The sequence below is a fragment of the Genypterus blacodes genome, unplaced genomic scaffold (genome assembly GCF_046128005.1).
Source record: "Genypterus blacodes isolate CSIRO-AG114 ecotype Tasmania unplaced genomic scaffold, CSIRO-AGI_Gbla_v1 ptg000062l_1, whole genome shotgun sequence".
Classification (NCBI taxonomy): Eukaryota; Metazoa; Chordata; class Actinopteri; order Ophidiiformes; family Ophidiidae; genus Genypterus; species Genypterus blacodes.
In genome coordinates this window covers 286,238-312,500 of record NW_027466874.1, presented here as the reverse complement: position 1 = coordinate 312,500, position 26,263 = coordinate 286,238, and the positions used below count along the sequence as shown (strand labels likewise).

At 45.3% G+C, this 26,263-nt stretch overlaps 1 non-coding gene across 1 annotated transcript; it reads right to left on the bottom strand.

The window, feature by feature from the left end:
* Positions 1–5,516: 5,516 nt before the first annotated feature.
* trnag-ccc (transfer RNA glycine (anticodon CCC)) lies at positions 5,517–5,587 on the bottom strand. Its single transcript has one exon. It is a non-coding gene; the product is annotated as a tRNA-Gly (tRNA).
* Between the last annotated feature and the right edge of the window lie 20,676 nt (positions 5,588–26,263).

Genomic DNA, 26,263 nt, shown 5'->3' with positions numbered 1-26,263 from the left:
GTGAGTGATTCAGCGTTTCTCCTCAGCCCTGCTTGGTTCTCATTACCCAAACTGAACTCAGTTTCTGTGTCTGAGGTCACTGAGGCTTTATTCTAACTTCTGATAATGGTGGCTGCTTTGTGGTGTCAGTGTGTGAGCAGAGGACACACACACACACGTACTGGAGTGGAGTGCTGTCCTTAGTGACAGTGGAGGGTCAATTGGCAATCAATTATTCCACTCAGCCTGGACTGCAGCCACACCACATAGTGTACTTCCTGCACACACATGCACACACTTACACACACGCACACACATGCACACACATACACGCTCTGTCACTTTCTCACAGACAGAATGATTTTTTATTCTCTCTCTGATGATATTTGACATTAAAATCTAACACGCGTGATCATTTGTTTATCGTGTTAATATTGTAGCTTTTTGATTTGGCAGAATGGCGGGAAACCTCATCATCCAATCAGATGAAGAGTGTCGGTCACATGGTACACACATACATACACACATACATACTTATAGCTGAGACATAAGGCAAATATTAATTTTGTTTTTTCCGATAATGAATACATGTCATGTTTTCATTGGTGCCGTTTAGACTCGGGTCAGTCTGATGAACACAAATACAAATCATGGCGATCGGGTTCTGAATCCAGTGTTTGGTACGTCTCAGGGACATCTGGGCTCAGACTCGTGTCTCAGGCCTGAATCACAGAAAATGATGGAGAGCGCCCCGACTGATGCACGTGGGAGAGCTTTATCACCCAGTGTGTGTGTGTGTGTGTGTGTGTGTGTGTGAGGCCGCAGCAGTAACACACCAGCGGCGGCGGTTCGACTTCCTGTCTCAGCCGGGTTGTTGTGACTCAAAGCGCGGCGCGTTGTGAAGCCAGCGTGTCCTCATTTAGTCCGTTTGATAGCGAGCGGAGCGAAGAAACGGCGAGGAGAAACAAACAGAATAAAGAAGAAGAAGAGCTCGGCTGCGGAGGATTGCAGACTCAGCAGAGAGACTGTCATGGCAGACAGAGGAGAAGAGGGAAGGAGGAAGAGGAGGAGGAGAAGAAGAAGAAGAGTTAGAAAGTGAAGAGAGGAAGCAGATGTCTGACATTTTGTGATGTATGTTGTGGTGAGAGACGCTGGCAGTTTGGGGGCAGCTCCTCTTCCTCCTCTTCCTCCTCTTCTTCTCTCTGATCACATTCTCCATCTTTGGCTGTTGTTGTTTGTCCCTCTTTGTTGTTCTATGTCTTTTAATCCTCCAGAGTCTGAAGACGATTTTGCAGTTTTGCTTTTCACGTAAATCGGCTTTGTTTGCAGAGAAGCTTCACGTTTTTACATTTAATTCTCGACGTTTCTGCCAGAGCTTCAATGTCAGAGACAGAAAGCTTCAGGGAATAAAGAGATGTTTCTCTGTAAGCTGTGTGTAGATGATCGTGGTTCTCCTACATACTAATATGTTGTTCTGTGATCTTTGACCCTGAACCCTCTGTATGTTGTTATGTATCTCTGTCCTATAGTTGACCTATGTTGTCCTATGACCTTTGACCCTGAAACCCTCTCAGCAGCCGAGCATGGTGACATTCACACGCCATGAGTCTGACAAGCGCTCCGCACCCCCCCCACTCAGATAGGCGTGCATGAATAAGTCATTGTTCACACTCGCTCACCTGCCCTGCTTACCGCCATCAAATATGCATGGACTTGATGAAGACTTAAGGCCGAAAGCTGATTTCACGTCAAAAACATGGGGGTCTGTGGGTCTGAGTGTCTGTGGGTCTGTGTCGGTTCAAAGGTCACTGCTGGTGGTAAAACATTAATGTCTAAATGTTGTGTAGTTCCATATGATCAGACTTGAGAGCAGGTCTGCAGGGGAGGAAATGTTCTGGATGTTTCCATCTGTTTACGTTTGTGTTGAGGTGACTTTGGCCTCAGACCAGGAGGACGAGCAGCATCTGTCAGGGTGAGACGGCTGTGAATGTCTGGTGTCTTATTAGCCAAATGGTCTGTAACTGTCTGAACAACGAGGCAGCGGTGCGTTTGAGTACGACCCCAGGAATGGCGGTCAGAGACAAGAGGGAAGTGGAGATTCATCAAACCTGTCAGCAAGGGGGGCGTCCGGGAATCCTCCCTGGAGCAGGAGCGCCGCCGCAGGGACGACGGGGATCACACTCTGCTCCTGATGAGACAGATTCATCTTCCACGTCCCGTCACTTCGCCGGCCATCCGTGGTTACGTAAGCGAGGCCGAGTGAGTGAGTGACAGCTGGGGAAAACCCAGAGTGGAAATTAACGGAAATGGCGGCGACCCAGGAAGGGAGGACGTCCCCGCTGGGAGCCGGACAGAGAGGTGAGGACATGTGGACAAGACCTAAAGCAGCAACGTGCAGCTGGGATTTTCACCGACAAACTTTTGAATGTATGAAAAACTGAGACTGAACTGTACCGATGCTGCCTTCAGGTGCTCACCGGACAAAATGAAGGCCTCTTCAGCTGCATTCACGCTACAAGATCATCTACTATTTTGGGGTTGATTACCCAGAGATTCTTCTGTTGTGAACGTTTGTGTTATTTGTCATTTTGATGTGTGTTTCCCTCAGATGGTCCATATGTGCAGATGACGTTTGGAGACAGAGACATGTGTACTTACTATCGGAGGGTAATTACATAATCAGCTGCTGAGCCTCATTATGCTCTCATTTCTCTCCGTACTTGGTTGCCGATGACAGATGGAGATCAGTTCCCTCCTTCATTTTCGCTCAGGCACACACCAGCAGCTGGATCGTTTCCTGATGATTTTAGCAACGACGGCAGCGCCGCTCAGGGGACGAAAACGTCGGTCTGTGTGTCCGCCCGACGCTTTGGCCCAATGTCAGACGTCTCAAAGACGACTGGATGGATTGACGTGACGTTAAGACCAGACATTCCTGCTCCCCGGTGGATACCTCCTAATGACTTCAGGGGCAGTCTGACTTTTCATCAAGCAGAAGGTCAAAGATTCCTCAGGAATACGGAGAGAATCCATCTGTCTTCAGTCAAGTTTCCATTGATCTGAGAGGACATATCAGGACGACGGCCTGTAGCTCCTTCACTCGTTTCTGCTATCAACAGCTGAGGAAAATGTGTTAGAGCCTCTAAAAGCTCCTCTTTATTAAGCCAGAAGTTTAGTTCAGTACTGATATGGAGGTTCGTTTAGGAGGTTTGTTTAAAAGTTTGTTTCCATGTGTGACTATTATAAATGAATGTGTAGTAAAAAGCTCAGGGCTTCATTCAGTGAACACCAAACCTCCCCAAATTAAAATTAGTTTGGCAAAAACCTCAGGACTACGACTATGTCTTAAGGTACACAGTGTGTGTGTGTGTGTGTGTGTGTGTGTGTGTGTGTGTGTGTTTCAAGTGTGTGTGCGTGGTGTCACCCCACTTTGCTGGAGTGAGAACGATCTCCTTGGTAACTCAGCACCTTTCCGCTCTCTGCTGACCTCCCACTGAGCGCGCTTACACCCCATCACCTCCCATCCACCCACTGCACCCTTCTTCCTCTAGAGTGTGCACACACACACACAGACACACACACACACACACAGCTGCATGCTTCATGAATATTTGATCAGTCTGGTCTTATGACATGCAATATCAGACCAGTGCAGAAACATCCACCTGAGCCTCACTGAGACACACACACACACACACACACACACACACACACACACACGTAATAACATGTCAACATAGCAAACATGTTGCGAGAGGACAGAGCAGACTTGCCGTCACTTTGGTTCAATGTTGGAATTCTTATCCCAAAGGTTTGAAAGCTGAACTTTCAGGGTTTCAGTTTTCCAGTTTCCCCTGAACACATCTCTGCCGCTCCTCTCACCTCTGGCAGGTAACGAGTGCAGCACCTTTGGCAACACATAAACGTGTGCATTCATTAATGAGCCTCCTCCTCCTATAGCTTCACCTTCCTCTTCCTCTCTGTTCCCCTCGCCGTTGCTTTGACCTGAGACGAGGCCGCGTCGCCCGTGTGTCACCATGTTTCCTCTCGCCAATTAGGAGCTCGTTTCCCAGGACTCCTATTGTGCTGCGACCCCACGGAGAGCAAACACCTATGACAGAGGGTGTGAGCGTGTGTGTGTGTTTCAGCTCCGAGGAGGATATGCGTCAGCTGGGATTGGACCTGATGGGAGGAAAGACGAGGTAGAGGAAGGAAAAGAGAAAAGAGAGCTGCTAAACATTGGGTGACAAACGGTCAGTCAGACATCAACACAGAGCTCTGATGCTGCGTTCAGGCACTCGTCAGAAGGTGGTTAATACAAATTGCTAAAGACGTTGATACGAGTGCATTCAAGTGAAAAACAATGAAAACATGGATGTATAAACACGGATGTGATTAAGATCTAAATTCAAATACTTTGAAACATACTTAATCATTTTGAGTATCGTCTAAACAGAAAGGCAGCAGGTTGCATGGACGCCATCCCAATAGGTTCAAAGGTCACAACTGGTAAAATCGTGAATACGTTATTTTCCAGTTTCCCATTGCGCCTGAATGCAGCATCATGTCGCTTGTTCACATATTTACAGTTGTGTACTTGTGAGACGAGGAGACAAGGGGTGAGGGAGTGAATGAGTGAAGGGGGTAAGGAGAGAAGGAGAGACGGAGAGGAGTGAAGGAGAGAAGAGAAGGAGAGATGAAATGTTGCCAGATTCTGAATTATTCAGCTCTTGCTTCTCGCCTGTCACTCCACCTTTACTTTTCTCTCTCTTCTAATCTCCTTCAGCGTCCATGTGCTTCCTCCTCTCCCTCCTCCTCATCCTCCTCCTCCTCCTCCTCCACCTCCTCCTCCTCATGTGATGGTGGTAAAGTATTATGCTTGGCTTTAAACAAGGCTACTGTTTTGGTTTCATTTGCAGCAGGAGGAAGATTTAAACCTGGCTGAGCTACAGTTTGAAAGATTGGAGGCGGGGCTAAATCCAGGTACTGTGATGAGGGACAGTTCAAGCCAACAAAGATGCAAGTCAGACAGACCAAAGAGTTTAAATCTTAAGAAGCATATAAAGGAAAATTTGGATCCCTCATCATGGCCTTCGCTCGACTCCGTCGCTCCTGCTGAATCTGGCATGATGTCGCTCATTATGCTGTTACATTATCATATCCTGATCTTCAGCTTTGTGATGTCGGACCTGAAAGACACCATCAGACGTCCCGCTCGTCCCGCCTGAAGCAAAGCTGAGCGTTAACATGCGAGGGTCATAACCGAGCTCTCAGGGAAAACTGCACGTCAGCATCCGGCGCCTCATCAATATTCACCAGAGGCGTGAGGATGCAGGAGCTTTGATTAGGCCTCATAAAGAGCAATCAAGGCAGACGGCGAGGTCACAGGTCCGCATCGCGCAGGAACGGAGTCAGGACGGAAGTGAAGGGAGGAAGAAAAGAGGGAAGAAAAGAAGGGACTAGGAGGATAAGATGAATTCAGATAAGATAAGATAAGATAAAACTTCATTATCCCAAGGGAAATTGCTGAAAAGGAGTGCACTGTCCAGGAATCGAACCAGGGTCACAAGAATGGGAATCTTATATGATACCACTACACCAACAGTGCTGTGATTTTGGAAAGTACTTGAGTAAAAATACTGAGCTCTTCTGTACTCGTGTGTGTGTGTGTGTGTGTGTGTGTGTGTGTGTGTGTGTGTGTGTGTGTGTGTGTGTGTGTGTGTGTGTGTGTGTGTATGTGTGTGTGTGTGCTCGCAGCGATGCAGGATGACAGATGATGTGTTTGTGTGATGTGTATAGTCAGCTCAGCCTGGAGGAAAAACACACACACACACACACACACGTGTGTTAATGGGAGTGGTTATGTCAGTGTGTGAACTTTAAAGGAAACAGGAGTCGAGAAAAACAGCTTCAGGTTCGGCCCTAGGTGCTCCATGTCTGTGAAGCAGACAAACCTTCTGTCAGCGGATTGGTTTAAGAGAACCCACACACACACACATGCCCATGCACACACAAACACACACGTGCACAGCAGTTGAACAAACACCATCAGCAGCACATAAACAGGTGTAATCAAAGGAGTAAATTGCTGAAGACGGTGGAATGTGTGATGTGCTTTGATAAAAGGACGCAGATCTCTTTGAGGAAGTAAAAAGCAGCTCAGAGGAGGAAGAAGAGCAGGATAGAGAAGTGAGGAAGAGGAGCGAGGATAGTTTCAGCTTCAGCAGCCTGTAGGAACACACACAGGGCACTGAACGAAAGTATTACTTTGTACTACTGAAGTACTCACAGGTGTACTCAGATGTACTCAGGTACTCAAGTTTATGCTCATATGAGGTTGGGAGCTCCTGAGTGTGAAGGGATCAGATGGGGGTTGGGTGGTGAACCCGGACATACACACACTAAAGCGCTGATGGTTCACTAGCACAGCTCGCTTTGTGCTGAAGTCCGAGCTTTAAAGTGCTGCGTCTGCCCCTGACACACACACACTCACACTCACACTCACACTCACACTCACACACACACACACACACACACACACACACACACACACACACACACACACACACACACACACACACACACACACACCTCAGCAAAACACACTACACCCATTCCACCGTCGATACACAGCCATCACCTGGTCCTCTCAAGTAAACAGGCTGAGAGAGATGAGAGGCACACACACACACACTCACACACACATTGCTTTCCTCCACCACTTTTCTTTTCTTCTTTCATCACCTTTGTTTATCCTTCTTTCGTTTCTTGTCTGTCTTTCCTCTCTTCCTTCCTTCCGTCCTTCCTTCCTTCCTTCCTTCCTTCCTTCCTTCCTTCCTTCCTGTCTTTCGCCTCTGTTCTTCCTCCTCTTCTTTCCTCGTCGCTTTACTCCCTTCCTAACTTCGTTTCTACATCTCTACTTCCCTGCTCTGTCCTTTCTTTCTTTCTTTCTTTCTTTCTTTCTTTCTTTCTTTCTTTCTTTCTTTCTTTCTTTAATCTTCTTTGGTTACTTCCTTCCTCCTTTCCTTTCCTTTCCTCTTTCTGCTGATCTTTTCACATCTCACTGAAGTATTATTTTACTCAAACGGTGTACTTTACTTTTACTCATAGGATTGCAGTTACACTTGCAGACAGTTTTGTCCCAAAGACAAACTGATCACCTGAAGACCTGAAGACCTGAAGACCCAGAGCTGCTCCCTCAATACACACACACCCACATGCACACCCACATGCACACCCACACACACACACTCCCTGAGGACACCATCGGCTCCTCCAGCACTGATTCGGTCATCAGTCGTGTCATTAATTGTGGCCTCTCTGGGGGATTTGGTATGAGCGTGTGTGTGTGTGTGTGTGTGCGTGTGTGCATGCGTGTGTGCGTGTGTGTATGTGTGTATGTTACGGTGCCCTTTTTGATTCTGGCCGAGCTGCATCTGGCGTGAGGACATTTTGCTGATTTAGCATTTCAGCGAGCTGATACTCATGCATACAATACATGTCATTACACACATACACAAAAACACACACACACTTTCCTTCTTGGAACTAAAAGTATTCTCTCTTTGCTTTTGTCCATGCTTCCACCCTTCCCTTTCGTCCCTCCATTTGTCCGTCTGTCCGTCTGCCTCCTCTCTGTCCTCTCTTGTCCTCCATCTGTCTTCCCTCCTTCCTTTATAGTTTCCTCCCTTCTTTCCTCCTCACTTTATTGTATCTTCCTCTCTTTCCTTTCCTCTCTACTTCCTACTTTGCTTCAATCCTTCCTTATTTCATTTCCTAATTCTTTCCTTCCTTCTCCTCTTCTCTCTCTCAGAAGGGACAGCAGGAGGAAAAGACAAATGGAAACAATCCTTCCTTCTTTCCTTCCCCACTTTTGTTAACTTGCAAGTTTACGAATTTTTTTTATTGGTCCCCAGAATCGTCTGTCTGCTGTTTCTCCATCGTGTGTGTGTATGTGTGAGTGTGTGCGTGCTGTAAATTTGCTCAGTTTGTCTGGTTTCCCCTCATTAGTGAGAGAGAGTTAACGTTAGCACAAGTGTCCTGCGCTGGACCGTGAGATTAGTAATTAACGGCGAGTCTAACGAAGGGAGAAAAAACAACAAGTCAACAAAGTCCCAACGTCAGAGCAGAGCTGCTGACAGAGACAAACCTGAGTGTGTGTGCACGAGTGTGTGAGTGTGAGTGTGAGAGAGTTTGTGTGTTTGAGGGTGTGTGTGTGTGTGTGTGAGAGTAAGTGTGTGTGTTTGTGTGTGAGAGTATGTCAGTGTGTGTGTGTTTGTGTGTGTGTGTGTGTGTGAGTGAGTGAGTGAGTTAGTGTATGTGTGTGTGTGTGTGTGTGTGAGTGTGTGTCTGTGTGAGTAAGAGTGTAAGTGTGTGTATGTTTGTGTAAAGTGTGTGTGTGTGTTATTGTATGTGTGTATGTGTGTGTGCGTGTGTGTGTGTGTATGTGTACAGTATGTGTGTGTTGCTTTCGCCTGCGCCATAGTTTTGTTACCAGGCAGCAAACAGGAAACAAATCCAGGAGTCACCTTCTGTCAAAGAGGAGAAAGAGGGATTGAAAGTAAAAGTACCTGGAGTGAAAAGTACTTGTGTGTATTCAAAAGCTAAAAGTACTGAAAGTGTTGAAAGAGAAAATGTATGTAGGTTTGGTTATAGAAGGATGAGAAGAAAGAAAGAAAGAAAGAAAGAAAGAAAGAAAGAAAGAAAGAAAGAGTTCAAGTACTCGCCCTCTGAAGTTCTATTTCATTCATTACTTCATTACTTACATGAAGTAAAAGTCCTTTGACATCCTATCAGAGCACTTGATTTCCGACCAATCAGGCGGTCCACCAGCCACAGGAAGCATTTCACACCCAGAGCAGAAATCCTACAAATCCGAGCGGCTGGAAGCTCGGCGTGGTTAATGATGTCACCAGCTGATCCATCCCGCGTCCGATCAAATCCTCTAAAGTCCCATATGTGCTCCACGATAAGTCCCATCATGCCTTGCAGCTGACCCTGCATGACCCCAGCGCTCGCCAGGCCGGTCTCCCTCTGAGCCCGGATTTGGGGCGGAGTGGGCCGGGTTTGAAAGGGTTAATAAGGAGCTGAGATGGAGAGGAGGGCATTTTTGGAAAACAAGACGCTTTCCAGAGCGCCGCTGCCCCTCTGGAATCCTTTCATTATCCCAGCGGGATGAAGGGATGAGCGGAGGAGGGGAGGAGGTAAATCTGTAAGAGTGAAGTGTGAGAGGAAGAGAGGAAAATAATCCTGAGGTCATTCACACATGGATGAAGAGGACGGACAAATGAAGAGAAGAACAGAGGGGTACGCAGGTGGATGGATGGATGGAAGAACAAATGGAAAGATGGATGGATTTATGTATATATACATATATGGGTATATATGTTACAAGGTCCAACTTCATAATCACAACAGAGTGAGGGGGTCTTCAGGAGAAAGTAGGAGGGAGGAGGAGAGATAGACGGAGAGGGAGAGGGAGAGAGAGAGAGAGAGTGAGAGAGAGAGAGAGAGAGAGAGAAGAGAGAGAGAAAGAGAGAGGGAGAGAGAGAAAGAAGGAAAGAGAGAGAGAGAGAGGGTGGAAGGGAGAAAGAAAGAGAGAGAGAGAGCGGACGAGAGAGAGAGAGAGAGAGAGAGAGAGAGAGAGAGAGAGAAAGTGTAGGTGAATAATTGATATAAGTAGATTTCAATCGGCTGAACACGTCCCTGCTGATGAGCTTCCTGTCCATCATCAGGGACCTGCCTGTCAGTGTGTGTGTGTGTGTGTGTGTGTGTGTGTGTGTGTGTGTGGGGGGGGGGGGGGGGGTAAAGGTAAAGTAACAAAGTACTTTATTTATACTTTCTCTACTGTGTTTACTGCACACACGAAGCTCCCTGCGTCACAGCGCCCCTGGTGGATGGTTTGAGTACAGCTCACTTCACCCAAACAATCAAGTTGCCTCAAATAGGTGAAGTTCCTCAAACTGAGATTGAAAGTGAAAATTTTAAGATCTTCACAATGAGACTTTGATGATTTTAAATGTTTTGGAAGTATGTTTCCACTCTGGTGCTGTTTCTTTTTATACTTAAATGACGGCTTTGAGGAGAACTCCTTCTCCCTCACTTGCACAGTGTTGGTGCCTGCTGCACACCTTTGGGACGTCAAACCCAAAATGTGTGTGTGTGTGTGTGTGTGTGTGTGTGTGTGTGTGTGTGTGTGTGTGTGTGTGTGTGTGTGTGTGTGTGTGTGTGTGTACACGAGCACGTGTGTGTGTGTGAGCCTTGTGCATTCCTGCCGTGACGAGCAGCTGAATTAGAGGAGGAAAGTGGCTAAAAAGCTCTGAGGAAGTTGCTGACGGCAGCAGTCGTGTGGATCAGCTCTCTCAGGTGGCTGCCAGGCCGTGTGTGTGTGTGCATGTGAGTGTGTCTGTGTGTATGTTGATAATGGCGTCCGTCTCTCAGACCAAATGGGTCCGAGCTGTCAGCTGTGGTGGAGCTGAAGTGAGTTTCGGGGAGATTAACAGGGAGTGACGTCCTGTTTGCTTCTTCTAATCCTGATGTCATGTGACGGCTTGGCGTGTGAACTGTGTAGCATGCATGTAAACACGCATGTAAACACGCATGTAAACATAGTTTCATGTGTTCACTCGTTTACACGTTGCATATTCACAAATATTTCAGTTTGATGCTCAGTAACAACAAAGTGTCCTTCAATAAGTTTAATGATGTTTCAGATGGAGAGATGGATGGGAGGAAGGAGACAGACAAACAGCTGGGCGGACAGATGGATGTACTGATGGATGGATAGATTTGTTCATAAACATGCAGCTCAGTAAATATCACACATGTACTCAGCTATTGTACATTACAGTAACACATGTACACAAGTCACTACATGTATTCACTTAAGTGCTCATCCTCACACTCACACACACACACACACACACACACACACACACACACACACCCACACACTTACACACACTCTGGGCGTGGCTGTTATAAATTTTTCACGCGGGTGAAATCAGCTGTGAGTGGACGACCTGCGACCTTTTCCCAGTGGTCTCTGTTCTGCTGGGAGCTTTTCCACACATGTGAAACACTGCTAACAGCTACCCAGGGAAGAGTGTGTGTGTGTGTGTGTGTGTGTGTGTGTGTGTGTGTGTGTGTGTGTGTGTGTGAGTGTAAGCATCCTTTCAGTTGGCTGGAGGATGAATAAATGAATAAAACATTTCTTTTCCTCCCTTTTAGTTTTTTTCTGTATATTGTTTTGCTCCATATGTGATTTATTCACTTCAAACCTTTCCCCCTTTTTGTTCCGGACAAAATACACACATCTGAGAAAAAATTAATAAATGAACAGAATTATCAAAATGTCTATTCGGACAAAAATGAAATAAATGTCACCATATAATTAAAAAAGAACATAAAATACGTCCAAAATATGTATGCACTATTTAATTATTGCTTCTATAATCTATAAGAAATTATGTTAATTCAGATTACAAACAGCAAGAAAATTTGCCAATTACCATTTAATATTTTTTTACCTTTTTTGTGAATAACGTAAATGTTTCCATAATCTTCCAAATGTATCCTGAATGTTAAATATTAATTATTTGTATGGTTATTTTCTAAGTTAAGTAAACATATGTGTGCGTGTGTGTGTGTGTGTGTTTGTGTGTGTGCAGCTGCTGTGTCCCCTCTGAGTCCTGCTAAAAAATTTAAGTGCAGCTCCGCTCTGATGCTCTCTCTCTCACACACACACACACACACACACATCAGCCGTGCTCTCTGTGGACACGTTTGTCCTCTCAGGTCTCCTCAGGAGGAGCAAAGGTCAAGTTTCTGGGATTTCCAGGTCACGTTGTCCTTTGGGTTTCAGGAAGTAGTGATGCGATAACAACAATAAATGTCACGGCAGTCATATGAGCTCACACTGCAGGCTGCAGCTTTACATCAACATCCAGACCAGAGGAGGAGATGTAAGGACATATTGGGCCCACAGCCTATAGTTACTATGGTAACTCATGATTGTCTGAATGCTCTTAGTAGAACATGATGTCAGCACAAACCTGCACAGGCTCATTTCTCTATTAGAGACCAAACATCTGACACATTTGAGCCCTGAGATAGAGGAGAGCTGCTCCATGTTTACTGCTCATCTTCATCACTAAACTTACTCACTCACATCATTTCATGTAAACGCTACCAACTCATTTGTAAACTTTTAAAAAATTGTCTGTAGTTTGTGTAAAAACTTGCAACGGAAACAAACGGGAACAACTTGCTGAGATTTAGATATTTACATTGTGTTTCTGTGTGTGAAGAAGTCAAATATTAAAGGAAAACACACACACACACACACACACACACACACACACACACACACACACACACAGCAGCGGGTCGATATTCATCAGGGTACAGAGATATAAGTACCACATCCTGCCAAACGTATAGATCCGTGGATCCCTGGTTTGATCAGTCCAGTGTTTACGTCTCTGATCCTCACACTGTCTGCACACAAAATGATTCTTTGCTCTTCATCCTCAAACAGAAGCCTGCAGCTCAGCCTGAGGCTCATCGTGGTCTTCGGGCTCCGTCACGTGGTGTCGTTCCCTTCCTGTCTTTCAAATCTGTGTCTCCACAGCTCCTCTAAGCCTCACAGAGTGCTCCACTTGATCCTGTGGAAGCTGTTTGAGGAGCTTCATCCTCCTCGTCTTCGTCCTCACGCAGGCTGAGTGACAGCCCGACTCCCCCGGCCAGCAGCTGGCCTGAATCCCCCGGCTTTGGCCCTCTGTAGCCGGCTCTCATCCAGCCATGATCCCACAGAGGAGAGACCCAATGCCGCAAGGATTTGACGCTTGTCTCTCATCCCCGAGACGTCCAAAGTGCTTTCACAGTGGGGTGGATGCTCACCCCTCCCACCCCCCCGACCCCCGAGCCAGCCAACCAGGGGGCTACAATCTGTGTACGTGTGCGTGTGTTTATAACGTGAGAGATAATTCATTCTCCTTTGCGAGCATATCGTCTCAAAACTGTGAAGGAGTCTTCACAGACTTCACAGGCCCACAACAAACGCAGCCCCAACATCTGATCTGAAGGAGACACACGAATCCTGACCCAGGGACAGGGAGAGAGAGAGACAGCGAGAGAGAGAGAGAGAGAGAGAGAGAGATAGGGGGGGAGAGAGAGAGAGAGAGAGAGAGAGAAAGAGAAAGAGAAAGAGGGAGTGAGGGCGAGGGTGAGAGGGAGAGGGAGAGGGAGAGGGAGAGGGAGAGGGAAAGGGAAAGGGAAAGGGAAAGGGAAAGGGAGAGATATTTAATTTAATTTTTTTTTCATTGTAGTTTTGAAATAATTTCACCTAATTTATTCTTTCGAAATTGTACATTTTATTTTTTCATCATACCTTATTTTTCCTGATCATATGTCATGTTTATCATTCATTGGTTTCAATGGTTTACTGTTTTGTACTTGTATTTATTATGATCTTTATTACATACTGCACATCCACTGAGGACGTTTCTGTCCCCTGGTGTCGGGGGACATGAAGGTGCTTTGGTGTCTTCAGGTTGAGGACACGTTTGGTAGCTTCAGTAGAGTTTGGTTTGAAGCTTTGTTGGTTGTTGGGGGTTCAGGGGGACGATGATCCAGGAGACAGACGGGACATTGACCGGGACAGGAAGAGGCTGGACCGAGCAGACAGACAGAGGAAGGAGAGTCTCAGACCAGGAAGGCGGGGATGGAGACGCTATAGATCCGGTATTGGGACAGGACTCCAGCCACTGCCAGCTATTGATCAGGTTCACAATCAATCAGGAAACCATTGAGCAGCCTGATCCAAAAATAGAGTGAGAAGCACCTGAGAGCGAGCAGGGTCAGAGGCACAGCTGACCGGGTCGCCGCGGCAACACAGATCCGTCATATCAACACGCTCACTCTGTCACTCAGGCCTATCAATATGATTACAGTCACACATCAGTTCAGCTTTATACCAATACGATTTTAACATTTTTGTTGAATGGCGACTCAGGCTCCTCTGTAAACCTCACCCACGTGTTCCTTAATGGAGTTTAAGGGTTTACGCCACTTGACCTTTGACCTAACTGTTATTGACCTTGTCGACCCTCCACCCCCTGGAGCCAGAGATCTGTCAGCCAAATGCAGCGGATCAAAGCAGGAAAAGGTTCCTTAGGGTTACAGTTGCTATGCAGTGAGAGTGCAGTGACGCAGTGAGGCTGGACGTCATTTAAAGCAAATCCAGTGATTCACAACTAAACTGTTCATCATGTTTTTGTTGAGTCTTTACTCGTTTTCAGAGTCAAACTGCACTCATGTAGTTACCAACTTTTTCCCAGCAGTTTGTAGTGTAGCTCAGTACTTCATTAAGAGAGTAGCTTGTAGCTGTTTCAAAGTAGCTGCTGGGGGGTGGATGAGAGCCGAACGTGGCCCGGTGCTGAGACCTGCCCGCCAGAGATAAGTCCCACCCCCCAAGACCCTGAGTATGTACACTATGTATATGATATGGAGATGCAGGCGTGACACACTATCCAGATTATCTGCTGGGAAAGGTTTATGGAGACCCCACATCCCTACACGCAGCGCACACATCCACAGTTCACACACACCAACACATCCAAAGGCGGGCGTTTAATGTGGCGAGGACGCCGAGCATCCGGCTGGTGGTTGTGTGGAGAATCGGCCTGACTAAGCTCTGAATTTACATGGCTAAGCAAAGTGGTTAACCCTGAGAGGAAGGGCCAGAGAGAGCTAATGGGATTCCTCTGTTAATGAAATTTATGAAAGAGTGTGTGAGGGAAAGAGAGAGCGAGAGAGAGAGAGAGAGAGAGAGAGAGAGAGAGAGAGAGAGAGAGGGAGAGAGATAGAGAGAATGTGTGTGTGAGAGAGAGAGCGTGTGTGTGTGTGTGTGAGAGAGAGAGAGAGAGAGAGAGAGAGAGAGAGAGAAAGAGAGATCATAATTTATTGACTACCGCATGTTTTTTTTCACAAGGTTTTAAAATGTTCTTTGAACAGGTGAGAAAACATAAAATCATTTCAATGTTGTTGTTTTTTTACAAAACATGATTCAAGGTAGAATTTTTTTTCCGTCAGTTTTGCGATTCTAACAGAAATCCAATTCTGTTCTGTTTTATTTACCTCTTTTTTTATTTTCTTCTGAATTCAGACTCTTGCCCCCAATGTCCACCAAACGGGGGGGGACATCACCAAAACACATGGATATAATGATGATGATGATGATGATGATGACGACGATGATGATGATGATGATGATGATGAAAGGAATAACTCATCAGGCTCATAATTTATCAGTCAACCTATGGCCTGTCTGATTACAAACCCTCTCAGAGATCCAGCAGAGATGTTGCTCAGTGTGGGTTTGTACCTATGTGGCGTCTGTGGGGGCCAGTGGCTGAGTTGTTTCCTCAGGCTGTGCGAGCTGGAGGGGATTGAAGCCCTGGTCCTGGTCCTGGTCCTGGTCCTGGTCCTGGTCCTGGTCCTGGTCCTGGTCCTGGTCCTGGTCCTGGTCCTGGTCCTGGTCCTGGTCCTGGTCCTGGTCTGTTCTCTCTCTCTTTCTGCCCTGCAGTAAGTGGGCAGGAGATTGTGATGAGCGAGTAAGAAGGGGAGTGAGGGTGAGTGAGGGTGTGCTGATGGGGGAGGAAATTACCCCAGAGTCTGCACATTCTCTGCACACACACACACACACACACGCAAACAAACAAACATATACACACCTAAAACACACACACACACACACATTTCAGGGTTTGGTTTGCTGTTTTACTTTGATGCTGAGGTAGACATCTTTATGAACAACACCTCAACACACACACACACAGACACACGCACAAGCACACACCTATACTCACACTAACACACATACACACCTCACACACACACACACCTCACCCCTTCGCCCCGCTCGCCCTCCGAACCCGGCACAGTCAGCATCGGCATGGCGACGCCAATCGATGCGCCGCGCCCCGCTGAGCGTGTCCGCACAAGGCCGAGCGAAGGGCCCTTCCGCAGGGGATTGTGGGAAATCTGATTTATGATGCCTGTGGTGTTGCTGACCACCAAGTTTTTCCCTCCCTCCCTCCATCTTTCCTTTTGTCTCTCCATCTCCATACCTCTTTTTCTCTCCGTGACTTACCTGTTTAACTCACTTTCTGCTGCTGTATGAAAATGAGGGCGACTTGGGAGGAAGTCCGTTTTTTACTGCAGTAACAACACAGTGGCAAAATACTGAGTAAAATACTTCCAAGTAAACTGGCAGCATATTAAAGCAAAGGTTCACTTAAACCTGAGCAATGAAAAAATAGGGGGTGAAGACAGAGGGGGGGGGGGGGATTTACTGTCCTTACCCAGATGAAGTCCATCCCCATAGGCATGGAGCCCGGCGCCCCCTGTTGGAGGAGCCCTGTGAACCCTTAAGCAGAGCATCAAGCTCCCCCTCCCCCCGCTTTGCTCAGGGTGGTAGAGGTCGTCCTCGAAAATGTAAGGTTCCCGGTTCGAATCCAGGCTCCTCCTAGAGAGCCAGTTGAAGTGTCGTTGAGCAAAACACTAAACCCCCAACTGCCCCTGAATTACAGGTTGTCTCCTTGCAGGGTATGAACCTGTGTCAGTCTATGATTGGGTGAATGTGAGGTCACTGTAAAGAGCTTTAAATAAAAGTGATAGTTATAATATTTAAGTGTAGAGAAAATGAAAAAAACACCAAAACAAAAACACTTAAGGACCAGTACTTGAGTTTAACATGCAGGTACATGTAGTGAATGACTCCCCTTGTCTGGTAGTACAGAGAGGAAGTGTGGAGCGTTTCAGAGGGAAGGTTTGGGCAGCAGGGAGGATGAGTGTGGGCTTGTTAGGGGCGAAGAGGAAGAGAGGGAGATGACGATTCTGTTTGGGATGGATGGAAAGGATCTGACTGGGTTTCACGGTTGCTTTGGTGCTCAGCCTCTCTCATCTGGTGTATCTCTGCTCTGGCAGCACGCACACACAAACGCACACACGCATGCACACACATAGTTACAGTTCATTCCTTTGCATTCTGTTTTGGGATCCTGGCTGACAGCTGTGAAGGTTTGGTCACATCAAAAGATGGACCAGAAGCAATGTTGTTAGCAGTGATCAATGAGTCGTAAACAGGAATGATGTCTCCCTGATGCAGCCGCACCTAAAACCACAAATACTGCAAACATTTACTGAACTTTCTACTTTTTAGAATGTGTTGAATTAGCCCCCTTAAGGTCAAACATAGACAAATGAAAGTAAACCACACATCAACTTAAATATCGATATCAATTTATCTTTGCAAAATTGGACTTGGACTGATACTGGCCCCACTGCAATATTGGATACAAATGCTCACACACACACAGACACACACAGACACACACACACACACACACACACACACACACACACACACACACACACACACACACAATCATCTCATCAAAACGGTAACATCCACATAAGGTTGTTAATGTGTAGATCAGAGCGTAGTGACCGGCAGGAGAGCGTCTGATTGGCTGTCGGGCCTGCGGGGGTCCCCCAGCCACCTGCTGTGAGGCAGCTCCTCCTCCTTTCATTCGCTGTCTCCTCCACTTCAAGAACACAGTAAATTAGAAAGTTAACGCACTGATGGGGCGGAAGATTACCCTGCTGTGTCTGTGTGTGTGTGTGTGTGTGTGTGTGTGTGTCAGCAGTAAACGCAGCTCCCCAAACAGCAGGAGATCTGCATTAGACTAACGTGTGATTAAACACATCCATGCATGTGATTGGTTGATTTATCTGCTTTGACAGTTGTAACTGGTTGGTTTTATGGATCAATCATGAGGTAGTGGAGTGGGCGGAGCCAAAGATACAGACTGTGTTTATAAATAATCGTTTTAACCATGAAGATTATCTTCTACACTGCAAAAACATCTGATGAAAACATTTAGTTTATTTAGTTTGTTTGCATTTCTATTAACTATTAATTGAATCTTTAGAATCCAGATCGACTTATAGCTACACATTTGTGCTGCTAACTTGGAATAAGAACAATGATAAGGCTGTTCGGTGCAACATAATCAAGAAAAATTGGACTTTTATTTTTTAATTAAATTCAGACGTAATCATTTTCTCATTTTGTGCTAATTATGTTCCTTACTTTCGACCTAGAGCTGGTTCTGTCTTTGAACAAGGCCATTAATTCTAAAACTCGTGATTTTCTAAGGCTAAGAGTTCCATTTTGATGTTTTGAGCTGCGGAAATCAAGTCTTTCCTTCTAAAGTTAGAGCGACTCTGTGCTGACTGATCTCATTAACGCCCCCCAGTGACTCTGCTGGATTCATCGGTGAAAAACAAGCGACTGCCTCAGACTGAAAGAGAAGATGATGCTAACAATGATGGGTTCAGTTTCAGAGACATTTAAACAGAAAGATGAAATCAGATACTGACAAAAACTGACCTGCACTGCAAAAATATACGTTTTATTTTGTCCTGGGGATCTCATTTTCCTAGACAAGGAGAATTAAGAATCTGCATCTTGGTTGTGAATTATTCAATAATGATTCCTATTAACCTTGATTTAGACAAACTATAATGTTCTTTTACTCTTTTTAGATTAGATTAGATTAGATTAGATTAGATTAGATTAGATTAGATTAGATTCAACATTAATGTCATTACATGTCAGGTACAAGCAATGAAATAAAGATTCGTGATTGCTATACAATGATCTTCTACAGACTTATTTCAAGACATTAAATAGCCGTCTATAATATATATATAAGGTTGAAATAATCAAATTTTTGGAGAAAATCATTGACTCAAATCGACTCAGTGTGCATAAAAAGCCTAATCAGAGTTTCCATAAGGTTTAATGGTTTAAATCTCTTGGTCTCTCTGAGTTGTAATTCTATCATCTCTATAGCAGCTGGATGTATATTTGATATCTTCTGTGGTGGCGGTGATGACGTGGCATGTTTTGAAACATTGGTTTCACGACTCTGTCGATAGCTCATCTCTTTTTCATGGTTTGTGTGCGGAGGAACATCCGGCCGGCTCGTCTCAGCGCCGCCACGCTTTATTAAGACGCCGCCACTCATCGACGTGACGCCGTAAAGCTTTAAGCACTTATTTACTCTGTGGTTGCTGTGGCCAATCAGTAACCAATGAGTTTAATGGATTTTCACAGGTTTGTACACAAAGCAGGTTTGTATATCCTGGACGTTTGACTTTTAAATAAACTATTTGTTCTTATTGGTTAACCAATATTTATGAATATAATTTAAACTTATGAACTATTAAGTGTTTTATGCTGTTGCTTAGTTTAAATTTTTTGATGTCAGCAATTTATCTGTATTTCATTTTTTAGAATCTTTTCCTTTTTTTATTTTGTTATTTTTCATGGTTTCCATCTTTGCTTTCTTTACAAATGACTTCAATTTTGACCATTTTTGTTTTCTTTCATCTTGTTTTTATCATTTTAATTTCGATCATACTCACTGAGAGCACTTTAAGTTGCAGTCGATGTAAATAAAGTGCTGCATAAATGATTATGTAATGTGTGTTTTATATGTGTGGTCGTTTATTGGAAAGTTTGTTTTCATAGCCTCCTGCTTTGAGCCTAAGTAGTTGTGACATCTCTGCTACCCACAATCCCCTGCGGGAGGAGCTGGCTGTTAGCGATATTTCCCTGGTGACGGCTTTGGCTCGAGCTTTACACCATGTTACAGCAATTAGCTCTCAATTAGCTCAGGAGTAAACAGAGAGCGAGAGGGGGGAGAGAGAGAGAGAGAGAGAGAGAGAGAGAGAGAGAGAGAGAGAGAGAGAGAGAGAGAGATGGAGTGTTGCTGTTGGGTTAGCAGATGTAAAAATGGCCTCTTCTCTCTCGGGCCTCGTTTGAGCCTCGGTGTCCCATGTGTGTGCCCTGTGGCCTCATGGGTAACATTCAATCTACAACTCCTGCACATCAACACACACACGAGCATGCAAGAAAGACAAGAGGGACTTCAGAAACACAAACTGAAACCATGGCGATGCAAAGGGCTCAGGGTGCTCAGGTCTGTAGTCCGAACCCCCCGTAGTGCGTCACACTTGACTTGTCTCATTGACTTGCACAGGAAGTCAAGTGCGGTTAATGAGAGTCCACAGATGGTTGGCCTTTTGTTCTATGGTTTCCACTAAGCTGTGTTTTGCTTAAATTGAAGTTAGGAGTTTTTAGGTGCTTTTGTGTTTACTTGTTATAGAAACGACATCAGAGACAAGCCCATATTGAGTTCCTGTGGGCCGTCACCACGGTTTCACTCGATAATATTGGCCCAAGTACCATAAGTCATTTAAGTCACAGTTATCACAATAATAGTTTCTGTATTGAATGATCTGGATATTCGTCCCAGTGAGTTTCTTTCTAAATGTTTGTTAGCATGTGTTAATGAAGTGATTTGTCAGGATTGTGTTGGATTCCATTGTCCTACTAAATATCCTTTCTACTCATTCTTAAATGTGTGTATGTTTCTGTGGACAGAGGACCAATGAGGACTGTTTACGTTCATCTGTGCTGAGCTGCAATTGGCTCACATGGAGCCAATCACATGGCCTCCAAGAGAACCAGACTTCATTTGACACATTAATACATTTTTAGGGTGAAGGTTAAGTAGTCAGAATTTACAACTGGACGGATTTGCAGGAAACCAAGAAAACAAACCAATTGAGGTCGGCTAGCAAACTTTCCCAGCCTGAATACTAATGTAATGAATTTGATTGATTTGACAGGAGGGAACAGCCATGCTATCCAGCACAATATGGGTTAAAGTTAAAGTTAAATGCCTCATCACATCAGGTAGTCCAGCACAATTGGTTTGCGATAAAGAGTCATCACATGAGGCTTTAAAATGGTTTCTTGAGGTTCCAGTCTCTCTAAAGGTGACGTCAGTAAAATTAATTGTCACTGAGAGCTTCAACCTGAATGAATAATTCAGTCTGCATGGTCCATCTCTCTCCTCTCCTCTCCTCTCCTCTCCTCTCCTCTCCTCTCCTCTCCTCTCCTCTCCTCTCCTCTCTTGTCCTCTCCTCTCCTCTCCTCTCCTCTCCTCTCCTCTCCTTTCCTTTCCGCTCTGCCGCTCTCTCTGCCGGGTCGCTGTGCTTGTCGCGGGTGATAATCCGTGTCACGGCGGCTGATTGGGGATTAGGACTAGCAGTTTATTCACGGCAGGGAGAATGATACAGCGCTTAGTGGCAGCGGCTCCCGCGGCAGCCGCTCTCTGCTGAATTAGCAACATGTTTGAATGAGATAAAAGGGACAGCTTAGCCCACCGCACTCCACCACCTAATCCCTATACAGCTGTGAAATGAGCCGGGCCGGCCGCACCTACACACACACACACACACACACACACACACACACACACACACACACACACAGTCATAACAAACTAGAAGCCAGTCACAGCTCACAGTTGTCTACATTTCTTATTTTTTATTTTTATGGTAGAAAATGTTCAGAAGTTTTTAACGTGCATCGAGATCTGCATCAAAGTTATCGAAGGAAAATACTTCATTACAGAAAGTAACTATTTTGAGGGACGATCTACACTTGAGTATTTATACTTCAGTAAACTTTCTGCTTCACTATAAATCCAAAAAAGCAACAAAGCTCAAACCGGCAGAGAGGCCAAACATCTGTCACCATAACAACCCAAACCTGCATCTCTGTCTACATCTGACTTCTATAATCTGACCTCTTGACCTTGAAAACTTCCCATAGTAACTGGAACGATCCCTGTCTTGATTCATTGAGGAGATCTGAATGTAATCAATAATCAATACTGTTCTGGATGGAGCTCTGTAGCTGCTGAAGATCCATTCAAACTGTTTGTCCTTTACTGAATCAGCTCCATCTCAGCTAGATGATGGTGCTAGTTGCATATTTGTAGGCCTGCTAGGCACTCGGCTCTGTCTGGATACATAGAGCTCCTATCTGAAGATGACTTCATGACCACCAGATCCAGATCCTACTGATCCAGATCCTACTGATCCAGATCCTGCTGATCAAGATCGAGATGTAGTGAGGTTCTGACTGTACCGTCCTTACTCACTGCTATCGCCTAGTGGTAGCCAAGTATTAACCCAGGACAACCAGTCTGAATGGTTGTTCTTCCCCAATGCAGACCAATCCCTCCCCATGTTCTCTCTCTCTCCTTGTCGATGCTTCGTCCTAAAGGGCGTCCCACCTGCAGACCCAACAAAGTGAGTCCATAAGAACACACGTCCAAGCTGGAAGTATGCTGTTCCTAAGGAGAGGACTTGTTTTGTTCCAGCACCACCACCACCAACCTAAAACCTACAAATAATGAACCTTACATTGAGATGATTAGGAAATCTATAAAAAAATAATCCTGGATCAGCATAAAAAACGAGTTACTTGTCTCTTGCGTCACTGACCCAGCATTCCACCAATTTTCATCAGGATCCGTTTGATATCTGAAATCGTCGGCTCACTAACAGTTGGGAATGAAAGCGTAACCGCCTTGACACAGGTAATAACGTTTCCCCACATCGATTTGTCTTCTCAATCACAAGCACACGGGTTGTTGTTTGTGTTAATCAAGGCGGTGAGTCGCTGTGTGTTTATCACTAACAGATCAATGGGAATGGGTTATGCGGCTCTCATTAACAGCCGCTCATTGACAACAGCCCGGGGCGTCTTTGCCTGCTTGTCCTCCCGTCCAGGTCCTCCCCCCTTCAGCTCCTGGACATTAACTCGCACTTTCTGATGAAACAGCGCAGCAATCGGGGATTACCGGGTCAAAATTAACCCCTGATCCGTTGCTTTTGTCAGTGTGCAGAGAGAGCAGTAATGAAAAGGCCGGAGGAACACAAACCCGGGGGGAACGTCTCTGTGCGCTCGTCAGGCTTACAGGCCACAAAACTAGTGTCCCGGAACGTTCAGGTTTATTTATATGATGAAATGTACAGCAATGCCACACTGGGAATCAAGATGTCAGTCAGGGCAAAAATAAAACCAGGCACCGGACTGTTGCCCCCCTGTGTGAACCCAAACAATTCCGTCGCTTAATGCAGAACTTTTAATGAGTGTGAGTGATTTCTCATGTTGCTCCACCGCATTTGTTTAAGTAAAAGTTGTAAATATTTCTTCCACCGCCGGCAGAAACCAATAGAGAGATTTTATTGTTTGTGTGCAGATAAGACGGTAAAAAGTGGCATAAATGCTTGTTTTGCTGTTCTGGCAAATCACCTCCGTTCACCTCAGAGCGCAGCACAAATCCGACACTTCCTATCGGCTGTAATTCTCTTTTCCTACGCTTATTTTCCCGACTTCCCCTCGCCCGCTCATCCCTCTCTCCTTCATTACTCCTCCATATGTAGATAGCCCCACATTATTATTTCCCGGCTTTATTTTGCTGACGCGACGCCGGCCAAATGAAGTGAGATATACGGCGGGGCTTATTGGTGGAGATGGCCGATCCCTTCTGGCCCTAACCATTAACAAAATGGACCACACTTTGTCTCCTGCTGATTTCCATATTGTGTGTCGAGGAGGATGGGACGTTTTTTGTTTTTTTTCACAGCTTAATCACATGTAGAAAATAACAAAACCAAACCAAATCAACTTCTGGAACTCTCAGCAGACGGCCAGTGAAAATGAAACCGGGGCTCTGTTCACACGGTTGAGAGAAGTATTTAAGTATGTCATGTACGCCATAATGAAGTCATTGCATAATCCTGTACACAGAACGTTGGTGAAGGAAAGAAGCGTCAATGAGACTGCGTTTGATCATTTGAGGTGATCGTCCATAACATCAATTTAAACATTATTGTTATTGTTATAATTCTGTCATTCCGATAAACAGATGCCAACATTATTAAATGCCTTGTAAAGACTTCTGTGAGCTGAATGTTCAATTAATTCAGAATTTCCAAGGAATACATGAAGAACAGTACTTGAGTCCAGCTGTTGCGTCATCGGTTTGTCTGAATATCTCTTGAGTACGGAGGAATAAGTCCTTTATTTTGGTGAGAATAGCGCCGCCAACTGATAATGTTTATCACCAAGTACTTCAGAATCTACTGGCCCAAGCTGCTGAACGGAGGAGGATCGTTTTGTCACATCTTTCACACAAAAGTCTCTCATTGCTTGCTGGATACTTGAAAGGTCAGTGTCATAGTTGCCCCCCCCTGCTCTTCAGAAGAGATGGACATCATGAAGTGTTTCCATGGCAGTCAGGGAGATGCAGCATTTCAGGGGCGGTTGCATGATGAGCGAGTGAGTTGAGTCTGCTCCAGTTTCCCACATGTGTGCGTGTTTATAAAATGGATGACTTGTGAACCAGGCTCATGTAAACATGTTGGTCAGGTCTGGTGTCTTGGCCGCGCTGCTGTATGAGTGTAAACATAATATCAGAGGCCAAGTCCTTTCACCCCCCCCCCCACCACAGGCCACCCGCCGAAGGGTCATCTCTGGTTACCGACGGATACGGAGGGATAAGCATTTTTCTCCCTGATTGGTTTAGCCGGCGTCTCTTAATATCATATTGATGATAATTTCCCTGTAATGCGCCATTTGCACTAATTGTGATGCAGAGAGTGAGTAATGGTTTGTGACTGCAGCCGCTCCTCAACACTTAATCTCCTGATTGTCCCAGAGAGAGGAGACGTGAGGAGATCATCATAAACACACACACACACACACACACACACACACACACACACACACACACGTCTCCCTCTCTCTGTCTCAATCAAAGTCAAACAAATCAGTTGCATTTTCAATAAACATTTTAATGTTTCTGGTGACCGCCTCCCTGCCCTTGATCTTCTTGCTTGTTTTCCAAAAAATCCTTTGTTCTTGGTACCCAGAGGATGAACCCTAATGAGGATTTCCTGAATTTTGTTTCTCCTTATATAGACATGGAGCACAGAGCTTGTGTCCCCCCCCTCTCTCTCTCTCTCTCTCTCTCTCTCTCTCTCCCTACCTCTCTCTCTCTCTCTCCCTCTGACTTTATTCCTCTTGTCAGATAAATTGATCTTGATTGGTTATCAAATAACTTAAGCAGAAATGCATTCAGCCTCGTCTTGTATCCGTGTCACACACAGTATAAGTAGATATATATGCTAATAGCACTTAAGCAAATGAAATCATATAATTGGCCATAACAGTTTAACCTTTGAGCAGTGAACTACTGCGTGTTCGTACTCCATATGCAAACCATTTACATAAGAGTGCATTCATGTAAATGTGCTCAATACAGTATCTTTACTCCTTTACGCAAAACAGTTTGTGTTCACAGGTTTTTCCTTTCTTTCTCTCACACACACACTCTCACAATCTCACAATCTCACACACACACACACACACACACACACACACACACACACACACACACACACACACACACACACACACACTCTCACAAACACACACACACACACTCTCTCACACACAGACACGCTCTCCCAGGACAGGCTGATTTTTGCCTTTTATCTGAGGCGTGGGTGTGAAATCGATGGCGGTGGCCCATCTCCAGCCTCTGCAGGAGGCCGAGCGTCAGCGCCGCTCCAGAGAGGAAAAGCAGCAGCAGAAGGAAAATCAGGAGAAATTATGATAATAAAGCTGAGAATGTGTGTGATGCTGTTTGTCATAGTGACAGAAGAAGGAAAACTATTGTCTCTTTTTAAAACATTTCGATTCAGTCTGTCTGAGTGTTTAAAGCAGGAAATCCAAACACAGATCTGATGCCTTTTAATTACATTCAATAAGGATTTGAAATGTTTGCCAAGAAAGAAGTGAACTGTAGCTGCAACATTTTACCTTTCAGCTCATAATTTCTGATTGCTGGACTCCTTCATTCCAACCAAACAAGCTCTTTACCCACACTTTGATTTGCAATAAAAAAGCCCGTCTGTGCTCCATGGCTGACGCTGTTTTTTACAAGTTGAAGCATTTTGTATAAATTTGTTGTTAATTTACCGGAAAAGCTCAGTCCGTAGCTTCCTCCACCACCCGGGTTTCAGGAAGGGACTTACTCTGGATAAGGAGAGTAAACATCCCCCCTTTGTGGAAGTCCCCTTAATCATCTAGGTTTTGTTTTTTTCTGTTTAGTTTCTGAGGTCATTTGTAGTTTGGACCCAACAAAAACAAATCTTGGTCCTGGCTGAAAACGTTTTATAGTCAAATCTCAAAGTTCTCTCTTGCAAAATGACCCGACTCCCGATCCCACATCAGGCTGGACGTGAACACTACTTACTCACTATGTTGACCTATAGGTGGCCC